The following is an 18861-nucleotide window of genomic DNA, read 5'->3' on the forward strand; positions in this document are numbered from 1 at the left end:
GTGCTTAGCTACTCCTGGTCAGCTTTTCCGTCAGGAATTAACCTGGTACTCATTTTCGGCGATGGCTGAGTGAACATCATGGTCGTGTGCACCTTCAGAAGTGGAAAACTCGTATGTTTAATGTTTATATTTTATGACGGGGAACCAAACTCGCATCCTCCCGGGTGAACCGATCCTCCGTCAGACAGCCCCTCTGAGAGTCAACTATGAATTGATTAAGCTCGGACGTTATTGTCTTATTAATATCACGTAACTACTTAATACATGTTTACAATTATTACTACACTTACTATATCGTTCTATTAAACAATTACTATTTATTTCATACAACGACAAATTAAAAACTGAACGGAAAATAACAGTTTACGCTTCAGCAGCTACTTTCTGTAGACATTTATTTAAAAGGCGCCTCTGTTGGTTGAGCTCAGGTTCGCTGATTTATTCAAACCTCTCCTCGAGTACTGATCTAAACACTGAAATAAAAGTAGATGTTATCACTTATTCCACAACAGCCCAACTCGATACAAAACAAATAATAATAATAATAATAATAATAATAATAATAATAATAATATTAATGGCTGGTTGCTGTTAGAGACGCGCCCCCGCAACAGCTACCTGCCGCTCTATCGGTCACGAGATCGCGCAAGTACGTGACAAATGCGGATCTGCGCTCCACCCGAGCGCTCGGTCAGACGTCTTAATGCACACACCTTGCGCGCTTGTCGGCTAGCATAACACAACTATTTGAAAAATTGTGTTTGCTTTGCTTTGGCCCTAAAAGCATTTTATGAATTTTGTTGCTTGAAATTTTCATCATATTTTAAAGAAAACTGTGATCTCCAATTGGTGATTCGCCTCTTTACTTACTACCCATCAGCAGGTACTGGACTTTGATAAGATGGTCTATCGATGACATTTTATTAATTAATCTGTCTGAAATTACAGGCGACTACAATCAATACTACAACAAATGCGTAAATGAATAGCCTACAACAGGAAATACAATAGCGTACAAAGGAAATGAAATACAAATATCGCAATACTGTATGAGGAAGAACGTAAATGATGTCCCATTATCCTGATTAATGTCTTCAATGCTTTGAGACCTACTGCATGGGAGACATCTTTCTTGATTTCGAATCTATTGCAGAACTCTACAAAGAAAGCCGTCGTCATGCCCCTGGCTCGACGGTAAGTCCCACAAATACAGAGTTCTAGAGATGATACAGTGAGGGATACACAATTTGTATCTACTCTTGTTGACATAAATACATACAGTAGTATATCCCATAGCTGGCGGTCATCTGAAATGTGTAACGCGATGTTACATTGTGTTCTGCTGTAGAATCCTCGATCTGACGTTGTCATAGTTATGGCTGGTCATTTCTTCATCCTATCCGATTTCAAAAGCGGATTAGTGTGATGCCAATATCTCCATAACGGTTGGTTTTAGGTCCTTAAAAGTTTTCGGGGCCCACTGAGTTTTGTTCTTCGCGTCTTGAGGTTTATTATGAGCTGTGTCTCGTCCTTCACGACAAATTCGATATTTTGGCTATATTAAAAAAGCAAAGTCATCACCGTACAGGCCATGAAGGCCCTTGGAATGGTGGAAGGTAAAGGCTTCCACTATTCGTAACCTCGGCACGTGATGGGATATAGTGGTGAGCTCGCCGCCCGGCTACCTTTGCGCCCAGGAACTAACCTGGTAACCATTTTTGGTGTAGGCTGAGATAACCTCAGGGCCATATGAACCTCCGGAAGTGGAAATCTCGTTTCCTAAATTTTACAACTTCCTGACGAGGATTCGAACCCACGTCCTTCCGGGCGAACCGAGCATGCCTTTATCGCCACGGCCAGACAGCCCCTTTTTGGCTATACATATTAGCCTTTGTTAATATGCCAAAGGGCCTAATTCTAGGGAACTGAGAGGGGTGTTAACATTTTTTATTGTACGTGGGATTACCCGTAGGGTCCTAAAAGGCCTAATTATTCAAAATTTCGTTCTGATTGGTGAAACGGTACAGACAGACAGACAGACAGACAGACAGACAGACAGACAGACAGACAGACAGACAGACAGACAGACAGACAGACAGACAGACAGACAGACATTCTGTTTCTTCTTCTTCTTCTTCTTCTTCTTCTTATTATTATTATTATTATTATTATTATTCTGCTGCTTCTTCTTCTTGGTTCGAAAGGGCTTACTTTGGACCACGTTTGTTCAACTGTTGCGCTTTGATCATTGCCCAACATTGGCGCATTTTCTGACCTCCCCTCGAGTACTGATCTAGACACTGAAATAGATGTTATCATTTATACGACAGCGGCTCAACTCGATACAAAACAAATAATAATAATAATAATAATAATAATAATAATAATAATAATAATAATAATAATAATAATAATAATAATAATAATAAGGCTGGCTGGTTGCTGCGACCTCGCAACAGCTATCTGCCGCTCTATCGGTCACGATCTTTCATCTGTGCAGAGGTACCTTTCTTCCGCGTTTTTTCCTGAAATACATGGACTTAACTTACTTCAGGGTACGTCGTACAGACCGTCTATCTTGAAGTTCTTTAATGTCCTCCTCTGTTTCTATCGGCCAAGAGGTACGGATCTCGTTCTGCCAGAAGATGGACAGGCGATTGGTCAGTCTTTTGGAAGGCAGTCTTACTGTATGTATATATTGAACCCAACTGGTTCATATCATTGGCATATAAACTCAAAAATATATATTCGGACTATTTCGTTCTGCTTTTATTTCGTTCTTATTACGTTTAATAAACAACATAATACTTGAATACAACTGAAGTTTTTAATAAACGAGAGAACTCTCATCAGAAGTTTCACTGAGGTACCTAGTTCAGAGATTTTCAAATATCATGAAATTGCTGGCAGGCAGGTGATGGTGGTGGTGATTATTGTTTAAAGAGGAAATACAACTGCAAAAAATAAAGGTATCGGCTAAAAGGAAGACAAGAGCCACGAAAAGTGTGTAAACGAAAGACTTCCCAGGCGTTACAAACCTAATACTGCCGGGGTCGGAAAAGTACAAGAGTTGACCAAGGGAGATCAGAAAGGGTAGATGGAAGTGAGGAGCGTGGCACAAGAAAGTGGAAGAGGACTCAGCTAAGAACCCCGTGGTCGCTAACCTACGCTCCCAAGTTAAGAGCCCTCGTGGCCCCATTTAGTTGCCTTTTAAGACAGGCAGGGGATACCATGGATGTTATTCTACCGTCCCCAACCACACGAGGTTTCTGGTAGATAACACTATTACTACTACTTATAATTATTATTCCTAGCATTTTTATCAATTTATTGAGGTCGGCAGTTTTACAGCTGGTGCTCTTTCTGACGCCAAGCCTATGTGGAGGGGTGTGTATTAATATGAAGACAAACAGCTAGTCCCAAACAAAGAGGAATTAACAGCATGGAGTTAAAATGTGTGGGCACAATTGGGAAACGAACCCGAAGGTTACCACGCTAGCTGTTTAGGTAAGGAGGCAGGTAATTATTATTACTATTATTGTGTCGTTAAACAGCAGCACTCTCTCAGACTCCTGTAAAACACGCCGCACTTGCACATTATCTACAGCTGCTGGGACTCTGCGGGGGGTGGTTTAAGAGCTGTGCTAATGAAACGAATTTGTATTGGTTGGCGTTCCCGCTGAGCACAATTACTGATGTACTAGCTGGCTCAAAAGAAAGGCCCCCTGAACTTATCACGTTACGAGTTTCATCTCTTTTGTGTGAAATTATTGTTATTTCCGGATTCAGTGAAGACGGTCAGGAATTCCGTCACTTCTATAAATATTCTAGTTTTGCTGGGAGGTGAATTGTAAGAACTTGTTTACAAGTTATCAGTGTTGTAGAATGAAGTGTTTTACGCATGAATTAAGTTATGAGTACACTACCATACTGAGTTAAATTTATTTATTTTTTATATAAATACTAGATGTAGTACCCGGCGTTGCCCGGATAGTTTTTGCGTGTTTACTTGCAAGATTTAAATCATTTGTTTATTATGTATGAAGTGAATGTTGTAGAATTCCTTATTGAGACACTGATTGATATTTTACTATCCATTATGTTGTTTTAAAGCTAAATATATGCGTTCGATTTCAAATTTTAGATTATTTCATTTTCGAGAAAACTTTGTACATGTTCAAGCCCGAATTGACTGTGAAGTATTTGATCCTTTCAAAATAATAGTAAGTGAGATATTCCAACTGCCATTAAGACTGTCACCAATCAGCCTTGGATTCAACACTTATCTCGGGCATTTTACACTATTTACTTCTCAGCCCCCGTCCCAATGGTGGCTAAACGTGGATTTAAACGGGATCCAGAATGTCACAATTCATCTCGGCGACACAAAAACAATGAATTCGACATTAATATCGGTTATTTTCCAAAATTTGACTCGCTTTTGCAATGTCTCCTTCTCTGTCGTAACTAGGTACACATAAAGAAAGCAGACACATTTGTATGAAAAAAATATATGAAAGACAATAACATTTTATGCATTCAATTCAATTTGAAAAGTTTAATTAAGTGCTTTGTAATGTACAGTATCTTTGGTCTTTCTGTCTTCTGCAAAAATAAATATATTTTTCGGCTGTCCCACTTTGAGTATGCAGCATATAAATGACTATATGAAAAGCATGGATTTTCCAGATTTAACCCAGACACTTGAAGCGATTGACCTTGTGCCTTGTTGGTGATCATTGAGAATGCAAGGCGAACGGGTAACTGCATTCTTTTGAAATTAAATGGCATGTCGGTGGAAATGATGGGGATACATAGCTCCGCTGGCAGATCTACCAATAGCAGCCATTTTGTTTATTTTGCCATCGCTAACATGGAAACCACGAAGAAGATGTGCACTCCACTTTCTATTCACGGCGTTGCCTAGGTAACAGGAATTGCCATCTTTATTTGCACGGTCATGTAAATCCTAGCAAGAAACGTACTGTACCTTATTAAACATGGCAGCGTGTTTCCCTCTTCCTATATACAGCATTTCTTACCGGGCTATCATGATACAGATTAAGACACTGTCGCCTAGCGACAGTCTGTGCAAGTCGATCCAATGTTGGTGCAACTTTTCAATTAAATTAATTACATAAGATTGCTCATCATAAAATAGTATCCATCCTATTTCGTTCAAACCACTTCCTAAACCCTCCCAGGAGTAATAAGAACAAATTGTGAAATTTTCATCGGAATCGGTCCTGTAGGTTTCGAATGCAATCGAGATGAACAAACAAATATCAATTTTCATATGTTACTAGCAAATGTACCCGTACTTCGCTACGGTATTCTATATTGTATACGGATATCGAAGTAAATTACTGTACATGCAATGAATACTATTTTTTAAATTGCATGTCTCCTAGCGTTATCCGAGAAACAGCATGGGGAGGTCCCCGCACGTTGTTTCCAGTGTATAGTGTGAACTGGGGAGTTGTGATGATAACGGCAAGCTCACTTGCCTACTGCCATTCACAATTGAGTTGGGAAGTTTACATTATAATGGCAGGCCCCATTGCCTATGCGGGGTCACAATAGATTTGGAAAGTTTTCGTTACAATCCCAGGCCCCCTTTCCTACTTCCAGACAGATTAAAGTTGAAGAGTTTTTATTATAATGGCAGGCAACTGCCCTACTGCCGGTCAAAATTGAGACAGGCCCATTTTCCTAATGCCAGCCACCTTACTTTTAGTCACACCGAGTCGGTGAGTTTCCATTAAAATAGCAGGCCACTATGCCTAATGCCAGTCACATTTTAGATGGGCGCCCTTGCTCAAAGCCAAACACAATCGCGTAAGGGAGTTTTGAACAAAATTGCGTGCTCCCCTGCCTTCTGCAAGTGAAATTGAGAAGGGAATTATTCTTTACAAACGTGAGCCTTCCTTACTAATACCACTTACACAGGAGTTGGAAAAGGTATCCATGCCCACTGCCAGTCAAAGTCGATGTGGGGAGTACTGATTACACCCTTTCTTGGTCGCTACAAATCGACATCAATATATTGTACCCTTGGGAATGTCGATCAGCGGTGAACTCCTCTATCATTTTCTCCTGCCACGGTGCTCTGTAATAAAATATGATACTTACCGCTAGGAGACTCTCATCTGCTTGGGGCGCGATCAGTTCGCTATTCCTCTTCTCCTTCTTCTTCAGGTGCATTAGGATCAAGAACTACGGGTACTATATTCACTACTAAATGATAACGGACCAGGTTAAAGTTTTACTAATTAATTTATTAAAATTGAGATTAATTAAAAATCAGAAATGTTAAGTAAGCACACCAAGTTTTAGTAGACTTGGGCTGTAAAACGGCCATCAGTAGCTCAGTTATGTCATAAATAAGAGCTCTCATAAGCGAGTAATTAAAACTGAAATTAATTATTGACACCCCAGGTGTACAACATGGACCAATGACTGACGTAATCTAATTACCTTTACCTACATTGCCAATTACATTATTGTTACATAAAAGAACTCCAAGCAGTCTCAAAAAATTATATTTTGTTAATTTAATTTGCAGATATCAAAAATAAAAAACATCAAAAGGATTACACTGACTCCTGTGAATTTGCAATGCTCCACAAAATTAAATAGGAGTTTCCTGAGAACACAGCTGAGTTTTGGAGTTCACTGCTCCCCGCTACCTTATTACTATTTAAATTCCCCTAACCTTAAATGTGGTCTCAACTGACCGTTCATGCACTGGTATCGGAAGGATACCCAATAATTTTATACCCGAGCATTTCATGAATCACTGCGTAGTCACCACGGATTACCTAAATTAAAATTTACATAACGAAGTAAACTGAACAGACCTGCCTAGCAGTTACTCATTAATTAAATATTGAAATGTTTAACCCTACCAGTTTTGCGTGACTCACATACCTTTTACCTTCATTACTAACACATGTCTTAATTCCATTGTTTTACACATATAGTCCTACACACAACTCTACACAGGCCTGTTCAGCGACTTAATATTTGATGAGTTGCAATATGCTTGGATGCTGTAAGTGAAATGTTGTTTTAAAAATGTAACCAAACTGTCTTTCTCACCTAAGGTCATTACATTTACATTAGAGTGTGGGTGAATTCTCCCACGTTGACAAAGAAGACAAATTAAATGACAAAATGAAAGAGACAGCTGAATTTCAATAATCAATATCCTACGATCTAAAATAAACTTCTGAAAGAGAAGGCATCCTATTATAACTAACCTATAGTATTTACATCAAGCAGAAAGATCACGTACAAACTAAAGTAACTTCAGGCTCAGGTGCTGAAGGCACCTGCCATTTAAATGACTGGAACGTCGCTTTACTACAATATCACAGAAAATCAGGTTCAAAAACAAATAGGCATAAAAATACGTACGACTGGGAAATCCAAAAATTATCCAATATTATCCTTCAATAACAAGGTTACGAATGAAAAAGTCAATCAAAATGCCTGGACAAATAAACAAACATTAATTTAACGTCCGTAGCAAATGTTCTTGAGTAATGGCTTATTGTTACAATTTGCGAGTGTAAATTTTAGAGTGTAAAATAATTGGGTATCAATTCAACCCTGCTTCAATATCATAGTACACAATCTGGAATCAATTCAATATCGATTAAATGTTCACAGTGCTTCTGGATGTGATTATGGGGTCTCATCTCATGTATGCGAGACTCTTAGGCAGACCTCTGCCTGTCTCTACACCGGCTAGTTCTTCCTTATTTTATTTCTTATTTCCTCGTAAATTCTCATTTTCTCTTATTATTTCATCGAAACTTCCCTAATGCCTAGACTATGTCTACTGGCATCTCAACGTATTATTCCCGCTTCTTGCGGGAATATTTCTCGTTTATTGCTCGGTATTTCATTTACCTCAGACCTCAGTTCCCATCTAGACATCCGATCTGCCCCATGTTATTTCACTCAACGATACGTGAAAATGTATCACATTTATAATTTACTTGTTACAAATTCCCAATTATTTGTATTACTGCGTGGCCAAACAAAAAAATGACTGATCCTCACAGGGATATCAAATTATCCACCTATTCTGACCTTGGGATGGGAACCTCGTAAAATTCATAACTGAGGGCCAGTTAAATCGCACATGGAAATCGCAACGGCATTATAATTACCTGATTTTACCAAATGTTCATAAATACTTGTTAAGCGCGTCGTCATAAAAGAGAGAAAACATCATAACAAATTTATCATTTCGTTTGTTGCGATCCTTCACTAAAAGAAAACTATAGTCCGCAGCAGAACATATTATTATTATTATTATTATTATTATTATTATTATTATTATTATTATTATTTGACCTCAATTTACAATTCTCAACCATGACTTAAAATTCCTGGACACGGATAGATATAAATTTAGACCGTGTTTGTTTCATCCTCTAGCACACAATGAAATCCACACGTTAAGCAAATAGACTGATATAATGTTGGGCCCTCAACATTAATTGACACCATGTTCGCCAATTGTGGTATGTGATCTACGATTTTACATCTAAATCAAATCAGCTGTCCTTTATAAAACCTTGAAATAAATCAAAAGTAAGCATAAATATCTCTGGCGATGACAGCGTGGTTGCGGCTATAGTTAGTTATTTAAAACAACATTTCAATAATCTGGTATTTACATTTCTGCAAAGTTGCATTCAGTCACACTTCCCCGTGCACTCTGTGGTACCTTCCTGGTGCTTAATCCATGTTAAACATTAACATTTCCGTGGTGATGACTGGGGTGTATCCGATTTGGCACATCTTTCACTTGTGACACAACTTATTTACACTCGCAATGATACAAAGAAAACAAATTAAATGATAAAACGAAAGAGACGGCTGAGTTTCAATAACCTACGATCTAAAATACACTCTCCTTCCACTTAATCCTAACTCTAATACTATCACTTATAATACACTCCTAGGAATGACTTCGCTCAACCTGCACAGCTTGTAACGTGATCCTATATTCATCTACTTCCTCTCAGCTGGTTTGAATGTGCGACAAAGCGTCACTCTTGAAATCTCGGTCATATCTGTCCCTGTTCTGACGTCTGGCTAGGCATTGTTCTCTGCTCGCTTCGTTGTCCTCTGCTAGGTTGGTAATTGGAATGTCATTCTCTCCCCTTTACTGTCCCAAAACAAACCGGCAACTTGTATTTCTCCCATTGACTTGCGATATAAACATTGTCCTCAGCAATTGCCAATGGTTATTTTAAGAAAATCCTTTTTCTCCCCGGTGAGTGAATAAATAAAGTTTATGAATTATTCACTTACATTTTGATTATCTGGTTGCAATTCCTGACTATTCTCTAACCCGGCGTTCCCTCTCGTATTCCTCACACGATGGACTTCACTTGTAAACTGAAGTGCTGTAGTGTACTCGCAACAAAGTACTGAGTGCTCACTACCGAACGCTGGAATACCGAGTGTTGAGCTGATGACTGCAGAATATCGACTGACTGACTGGCCCAATGCACGGATATTATATTCCTACGGTCCAACTACGTGATTCTCGCCCAAATCCCGGTGATATTGCGGAGCGTCACAATTGTATCCATTGGCATCACTAGGTTATGAACCCATGTCCGTGGTTTCTTATTTTTACTGTATCACGGTACAGAGAAGAAAGTCTGAGTACGATCGTACCGTTTTGCCTAATTCACTTGGCGTCGGTTGAATTAAACTAACGTCGGCCATGTGCTTAGTGGCGCGAAAGTTGCTATTTCCGGATGCACCCACGTGATGAGTTGCGCATAATGCTTATTGTTTCACTCACGTTATACTTAATTCCATTAGGTCCACCAAAAATTATCTTCATTTTAGTACTGTGACTAGAAACCCAATTTACGTGCTATCTGTCACAAATTCATAAGATAGACTAAAATACTCCCAGCGGGAATCTCGGCGGTTTAGAATGGAGCAATGTGATTGGTCGCGCCATTTTTCTTTGGGGTCTACTCATCCAATTCTAAAGATTTCAGCCATCTTCTGTCCTTTTCGCGTATCAAGGTCTTACACGGCCTTGTAGAAAGTATTCAAAAAATATTCTCAGGGTGTGGTGACCATCTGTCCCATGGGTGCGGCGGGCGGAATTTCTAAGGCAATATCTGGCTAAGTGCATTTATGACATAATTGTTTAACAACCCCCAACAGAACGTGCCTTACCTCTGCCAAGGTGGTTTAGCTCTTCCACGTTGGTGGGTTGTAAGCAATCTGCAGTCCTCGCTAAAACTGTCGAATGTAAGATTTAAACAAAGAATCACATAAATTAATGTATTCCGCCATAGTGCCTAAGGCAATTTGGGTGCACTATATATATATCGACATACAAAAACATATACATGTTTAAAATATTGTAGACCTTCATTGACATATTACCCGCCGCTAAATGGTACGTAATTTCGACAAACGGATTATACCATAAAACGCCGTATTTAGCGGTCCTATGCTATTTTCTCGTATCTCATCTATTCATCGGTCATATTGAGTTAGAAACGTTGAATAGGGTGAAATTTGAGTAAGATTTTCGGATAATTATGTGATAGCTACAAACATAGCATTTGGCTCACATATGGCTACTATGTGGGTCAATGATCATGTAGAATTTGATGATTTTGTCTTTCCTATACGTGATTCAAAGTATGTATCATGCGTGTAAAAGTGCACAATTTACTTAGAATTGAGAAATAGAGACAAATCTAACATATAAGGGAAATAGACAGGACCAAAGTTGTGGATCACTCCAATTTGAACGGAGATTGCGCCATCCGTTTTGCGATAGGACTTACCATTTAGCCATGAAATACCTCGAATCGAAAGTCTGCACGATCACTAGAATTGCCTCGATATTTCGATATTCTTCGAGGATAAAAAGTAAAAAATTTAAAGGTCTTGGAAGTTTTCCGTCGGTTAGAGGCTAAAACATATAATCTTGCCAAATTTCAATTTTCTAGATCGTCTGGCAGATTGTGCCGCAATCTTGATTTTGTGGCAGGGGAGTAAAAATTAGGACTTTCAGGAAACTAAAGCTAAAAAATACGCACATGGTCATTATTACCCTTTAAACGCATAGCTGTTCAAAAATTTCGAAAAATAGTCAATGTACAGACACATGGTCGTTACGATTATATTTATATAGGTTGATAAGGAATCTGCTCCACGTACAACACCTTTTAGGCTATGCCCGCCGGACTTAGCCTGCAAAATCGACCGTTCATGATATCTCCCTTATTAATCCTCCTATCGAAATGATGCACATGAGAAAAAAGTTTTGGAAGTTATTTTCCATTAGGGATGGTAGATGTCCATTAATTTTGGATGTGCATATTTTGCGGGAGTGCAAAATCATGGTTTCGGTTTCGGATAAACCACCAATAAATTTCGGTATTCAGAAATAATTTGGGCCCTAAAGCCTACCCTAGGAGAGGTGGACTTTAAATATCAAGTTTGGTAGAAATATATCCAGTAGTTTTCAAGTTACAAGAACTCAAACAAACAAACTGATAAACAGACACCAAAGCAAAAAAATATGCAAATGGTCATTATTACACCCGAAACGGATAACTTTGGGGAACCTTCGCCAAAATCGTCAATGTACAGACACACGGTCGTTACGATTTTATTTATGTAGATAAGAAGAAGAAGATGTCTTAATACGGCTGGAGTCATCCTAAAATCTGCGCTCAAACCTTGGTCACTTCCATATTGTCAAAGCCAAGGATGAGACTAAGACAGATCAATGAAAATATCAAATTTGTTCTAGCCCACACTAGTGCACTGTAACATTAGGTCCCACAAGCAGCCATTAAGGTAAGTAAATCGTCACCATTTTCTATTACTCCAAGAATATAACGACATTATTTTATTTCAAGCACAGTTGGACTTCTATCATAAGAGATTATTATAAAGTTACAACTAGTGGTGGGGGAGGAGGGCGCTAAGTAGGTTCTTTCTTTTCCTTTTGACTCAGGTAGCTTTTCGGTGACGATGTGAAAGGAAAGGATGAAACAGTGACCTTAATTAAAGTCCAGCCGCAGAATTTACCTGCGTGAAAATGGGAAACCACGGATAAATACATTTAGACCAGGGTGTTCGAACCAAACATCTCTCGAATGCAAGCTCACAGTTTGACGGCCCATACCACACAGCCAACTGGCTGTACTTGCTTATTATATATTAAAAAGTGCAATAGTCTTGTCACCGACTCCCAACCCAAGTGCTGACTACCGGCGAGTTCGGCGAGGTATTCATTCAGATCAGGTGAAAGCAGCAGGACTTAAACCCGCAGCCAAGTTCTAAATTGACTCTTGGTACTCCCCCAACCCCACATAAACAGGTGGCGCTCAAAAAAAAAAAAAAAAAAAAAAAGACACATTTAGCCATGCGCCAAATGTATTATTAAACTAGCTGGTGCACTCGTGCATCGCTACGGAATTCCGCACTGTACACAGAACTAGCAAGATACCCGTGCTTCGCTACGGTTTTATAATGAAATTAATAATTGAATGCTTAACGTTTTATATATAATCCGCCGAAATTCGCGATCTAACTCGTTTTCTGAGAAAATACGCCAAAATTCGCGATCTGACTCGTTTTCTGAGAGATTACGGCAAGGTTTCTCCCAATTTTTTAATCTTGCTTTCCAGCAATCGATTTCGTACTTCCTAGGCTAGGTCCAGGTATTCCACCCGGACAGTTGGGTCCCTAAATCTTTGCCATCCTTTCCTATAAGCGTTTTAATATGGATCAAATCCTTGAGGAGATCCGGCGTGATGCCGTCTTGGGTGCCTTGGCGGTACTGAACCCGCGGCCGGACAGCAATCGTAGTCATTACCCGGCCAGGAAACGATTCCAGCGCTGTCCGCACATTTTGGCGACGGGCCAGTACATTATTATTATTATTATTATTATTATTATTATTATTATTATTATTATTATTATTATTATTATTATTATTATTATCTTTCTTTCCACAGCAATCGATTTCGTACTTCCCGGGCTAGATCCAGGTATTCCACCCGGACAGTTGGGTCCCTAAATCTTTGCCATCCTTTCCTATAAGCGTTTTAATATGGATCAAATCCTTGAGGAGATCCGGCGTGATGCCGTCTTGGGTGCCTTGGCGGTACTGAACCCGCGGCCGTACAGCAATCGTAGTCATTACCCGGCCAGGAAACGATTCCAGCGCTATCCGTACATTTTGACGACGGGCCAGTACATTCTTCTTCTTCTTCTTCTTCTTCTTCTTCTTCTTCTTCTTCTTATTATTATTATTATTATTATTATTATTATAGATATTGTGGACCTCATAGCAAGATTCAAGACCGCTACTTGGCGGTAAATTACATCTGTTGCCATTGTCATTGTTGACAATGTGACCAGCACCATTGTCGCGCGTAGGCAAGTGTGCGGGATTTCTGGCGATACGAATGACATACTTCCGTACATTAAGACCTTATTATAGAGGAGAACAATTGGACGGTCAATCTCATTCCTATCGTTTATTTCAAAGGTGTTCAAATTTTTATTTAGATGCCAGGAGAATCTATTGTAATCTAAGAACATTCTCCGAAGAAAACGATGGCTCTTGAAAACGAACCCAGGAAAGATTAAAAATGATCGGTTTATGATCAGAATAAGTACATCGAAAATCTACAGCCTGTTTCCAGTCATTCTACAGGGTCAGGAATGGAATGAATAAAGCCCCCATCTAGCGGCGACAACAGGAATTGTGCCGGCTGCCGAAGCCTGTCGCACTCCTCTGGGGCAATGGATAATGAATGACAAATGAAATGAAATTATATTGGACAGTGTTGCTGGAATGAATGATGAAGGGGAAAACGGAGTATCCGGAGAAAAATCTGTCCCGTCTCCGTTTTGTCCAGCACGAATGTCACATGGAGTGACTGGGATTTGAACCACGGAACCCAGCTCTGAGAGGCCGGCGCGCTGCCGCCTGAGCAACGGAGGCTCCTTATAAGTACATTATGGACAGTAAAATCGATTGGTCTCACCTCCTTTTACACCCCACCGCCGAAGTTTATTTACTCCCTCCCCAACAAATATTTAAAAGAAGGCGTGTTTATTTATGTTTAAAGGAGATTCAAAAAACCACCAATGTTCACGTCTATTACCGTCAGTTTTGAGATATAAGTATCCTCATAAAAATAATTCACTTTTGTTTCACTTCCTTTCACACTCCTCCCCTCCCCTTAAGTGAATTTTCCGGCAAAAAATACTTGTTTATTTAGTAGTAAAGGATCTTCTAAATACCAATTATCACGAATCTAACTTCTTCAATTTTTGTTTTATGTGTACTCATGAAAGGAATTCAACTGCTTTTCTCTCCCGCCGCTCAAGATGATCCCCCCCAAGAAACGCGTTTTTCTTTGTTTTTAAAGGAGATCCAAATACCAAATTTCACGCCTGTATCAACTTTAGTTTTTATTAGATGTAAGTATTCTCATACAATTAAATCAATTCATTTTTCAATTCTTTCACCCCCCCCCCCCCACTTCATTGAATTTTCCGAGAATATGTGTTTCTTTACTTTTAAAGCAGATTCCAAATATCAAATTTCACGTCTATAACATCTTCATTTTTGAGATATCAGTAGCCTAATTAAAAGAATTCAATACCATTTTCAGTCACTTTTACCCCCCCCCCCCCCTTCCACCCAAGTGGTATCTCGGAAAACTAAAAATACATGTTTCTTGATTTTTAATAGAGATAAGAAATACCATTTTTCACTTCTGTAACATTTGAAGTTTTTTGAGATTTACTGTAGAAATTCTCATTTAAAAATTTCACCCCCGTTTTAGTTCCCCTTAAGTGGAGTTTCCAAAAACAAATCACCTATGTTTCTTTACATTTACAGGAGATTCCCAATACCACTTTTTACCTCTGTAACATTTTACGTTTCTCAGGTATTCTGTAGATATAGTCTTTCAAAAAATTCACCCCAATTTGTCACTCCTGTTTAAACGCAATTAATTGGATTTTCCAAAAACAAATAAAATACGCGTTTCTTTATTTTTAAAGGAGATCCCATATACAAATTTTCACTTCTGTAATGTCTTCAGTTTCTGAGTTATATGTATCTTCATTAAAGGCATTCAACCCATTATTCACTCTTTTACATCCCTCCTGTTGGGATTTACAGAAAACAAAAAAATACGTGTTCGTTTACTTTTAAAGGTGATTCTAAATATCAATTTTGACATGTGCAAACTTTTAAAGTTTTGAGTCATTTTAAAATTCCACCCCTTTTCACCCCCACAATTTGGATTTTCCAAAAGCAAAAAAGAGTTTCTTTATTTTTAAAAGAGATCCCAAATACCTATTTTCAGGTCTGTAATATCTTCAGTTTCTGAGATATAAGTATCCTCATTAAAGGCATTCAACCCCTTTTTCACCCCTCCTATTGGGATTTTCCGAAAACAAACAATTCATGTTCCTTTATTTTTAAAGGAGATTCTAAATGCCAATTTTTACATCTGTAAACTTTTCAAGTTTTAAGATGTAGATACACTCATTTTAAAAATTCACCCCCCCTTCCCCCCCCCTATTTGGATTTTCCAAACACGAAAATAATACCTGTTTCTTTACTTTTAAAGAAGATCCCAAATACCAATTTTCAGGTCTGTAATATCTTCAGGTTCTGAAATATAAGTAGCCTCATTAGAAGCATTCAACCCATTTTTGAACCATTGCCACCCTTCCTATTGGGATTATACGAAAACAAAAAAATACGTGTTTCTTTATTTTTAAAGGAGATTCTAATTACCAATTTTTACATCTATAAACTTTAAAAGTTTTGAGATGTAGAAACTGAACCCATGACCTTTGTGCCCTAAGAACATTATGCATAAATCGACAATCATTTAAAAGTTGGATTCTTGATAGCATGGATTTGACACGTGACGAGGGGGTGATTATCTTCGGTCCCACGCTCTGGGGTACGTGACCTCAGCCACACGTGTCAACGGCGGAAGAATCTCAAGTCATTTTTGTGAACTATTTCAAAGCGCGTGTACATGGCGTGAACCAAGCCAAGTCAAAAAATATATAGTGCCTATCAAAGGGGGTCAATCATCTCACAAATCGAACCCGTAAAAATTTTAAATGTCCATGAACACTACCGCCAGAAATGTAGCAAGCATGTAGTCACTTTCAAAACTCTTGAAATTACAGTTTAGTTAAGTCAGAAAATTTATAGAAATTTTCTTGGTGGCAAAGGGAGATATCCGAAGAGAGGGGGTAACTGCTTTAAATATGAAGGGACGCCATGACGAAGTCTCCTTCTCCGGCATTTGTGATACAAAGCGGACGAAAAATTGTTGAGCTGCTCTGCGAAATCAAACCAACGAAAGTAGACTGAGTTCAACTGCAGATTTTAGCCATTGTGGCTAGGTCTTGTCTCCATGTGGAGATAGTTTTCTTGAGTGAAATAATTGTACCAGATAGGACGGTCAAAGTACTGAATAAATTCTAATGTGATTAAGTAATTCGTGTACGGAAATAATTATAGTCCATCGTGTGCGCTCAGCAAACAAGTGAAGGGTATTTTCTTTTTTTTAATGCTTTATTCCAGGAAACCTGAAGAAAATTAATAATGAAATGTGAAGCCATGAATGTAAAAATGGCTAAATAAAATGCCAGGGTCGCAGGTGAGCCCTATGACGAACAATGGTGTGACTACATGAGGTAGGTGACTTTCCATCTTACTACCTCTTATATCTTGTCTCATGATCTCTAAAAGTGTATTTGAATGGGGATATACGACGCAGTGGTCACCCCTACTAAGTTGTGTAAATGTGAGAGTACGACTAAATGAGTAATTTGTTTTATTTCCCACTTGGATAAATTTGTGAAGTCTTGCGGGTGCCGTATACTGTTGTAAAAGTTATTGAATAGGGTTTCGAAGTGATATCACGTCCAATGTAGATCGTCATCCGTGTGAGTGTACTGCCTATATTTTGTGATGTCAAATTAAGATGTTCATTCGACGTAAAAAAATTTCTGTCTGCAATTTGACGTTAATAATAATCCATGGTTACTCATTTTCAATCGAGTGGAAGCGCGCTGTTGGGTGAGAACCTAGGGTGATGAATTTGGTCACGGAGAGAAACGTTTTTCTAGGCCCATTTTAAACTGTGTCTGACTGACAGTAAAAGATCTAGTAGAATGTTTCAGTCATTTCTCGTAAAAATCAAGTTATTAAATACGATATCCTTTATGCGAAGTTATTCATGATTAATGCATTGTGCGATATTAGACGTCGAGATTTCTAGTGAGGATTTTATTCCAGTTCTTTGTCGATGATAATTGTGGAGCTGGGAAACAGAGGTTCGTTTTGTTGATATGAGATTTGTGAATCAGGTTGGACCTGTCATTGAAGCCGGGACATGGAAGCCCGAGGAATGTTTTATATGAGTTGAGATGAGATGTGCGAATCAGGTTAGAGTCCTGTCATTGAAGCCGGGACACGATAGCCCGAGGTATATTTTATATTGTGGGGAATGGTATGAAATACATAGAAATCCATAGCGGTATTAATTGGCGACGCGTATAATTAGTGTGGGCATCTTGAAGTTTAATCAGTGCATTTTGTTGGTTAGAATATCGTATTTGTTTAATTTTGTCGGCAGAGTTTAAAGAGGGCATTTTGAGAAGCCAGTCAAATGGAATAAACCAGGTGTTTCACGTAACTGCCAAGCGAGCTTGGGGACGAGAGGCCTCAGCTGTGATAACGGGACAGGCGTGGAATTGAGATTGTACTGTATTCTCGGCCGGGGAAAACGTTAAAATGCAGGATTTAGTTGAAATTCATAGCCGGTAATGATCTGAGTATTGTGAAATACTGTAAAATTTGTTTAATTGGGGACGTATTGAACATTTGAAATCACGAACTTTGAGTATAAGGAACAGAGTAACCAAATTCAGGGTTGTCCAAAATATAGAGCGATGGTTGTGATGATCGGTTTGTCTGTGAGGGGTGTGCAAAATTCATAAATGGTATGACGAGATATGACATCGTAATTATATGGCGAGTTGTTTGGTTTGTACGTAGATTCTTAGGATATCCAAGTGTTAACAACTGTTAGGACTAGATTAGATTTTAAAGTGTGAAATCATGAGACAAGATATATAACTGGACATGAATTATGTAACAATTCTTTTCCAGCCAGATAAATATCACTAGATTGAATTCACATCACAGCTGCGTAGGAATTTGTGAAGAAACCAGAGTCCGCGGAGATAAAATTTACTGTTCTTTAACATTTCGTCAAATCATTTAAATTTATTAAATTATTAAATTCAGTGAAACCGCATTTTGAAATAACTTTAATCAAGCGAATAACTTGGAGATGCATTCTGGAAATTTTAGTTTGTTTTTCTGGGGGAATATTTAAATATAAAGTAACGATTAAGGGGACATATCCGAAGGAAATGGATTTTACTGCCACAAAGTTTGTGAGCATTGCTATTGCTGTAATTATTGAACTTTGATTGATTGAGCAGTGAATGTGCTGGGGATAGTAAAGTGGAAACGTTGGTCATCAACCGATGTAACTTAATTGGGTTTAGCCTTCAGCCTAGAAACTTGGATGGTCAGGGGGTCATCAACCTCAGTGACTTGGATTAGGGCCATATGCCATTGTAGCATCATTTCCTTGCGGTCATCACCCACAATGACTTTAAAGTAACTTAGAAGATTAGATGTCGGTCCATGACATAGACGCAGGTCACATCGATTCAATTAAGGGTCCATGCCGTAGAACCACTGTGTGGCACACACCG

Source organism: Anabrus simplex, chromosome 8 (assembly GCF_040414725.1).
Source record: "Anabrus simplex isolate iqAnaSimp1 chromosome 8, ASM4041472v1, whole genome shotgun sequence".
Taxonomy (NCBI): domain Eukaryota; kingdom Metazoa; phylum Arthropoda; class Insecta; order Orthoptera; family Tettigoniidae; genus Anabrus; species Anabrus simplex.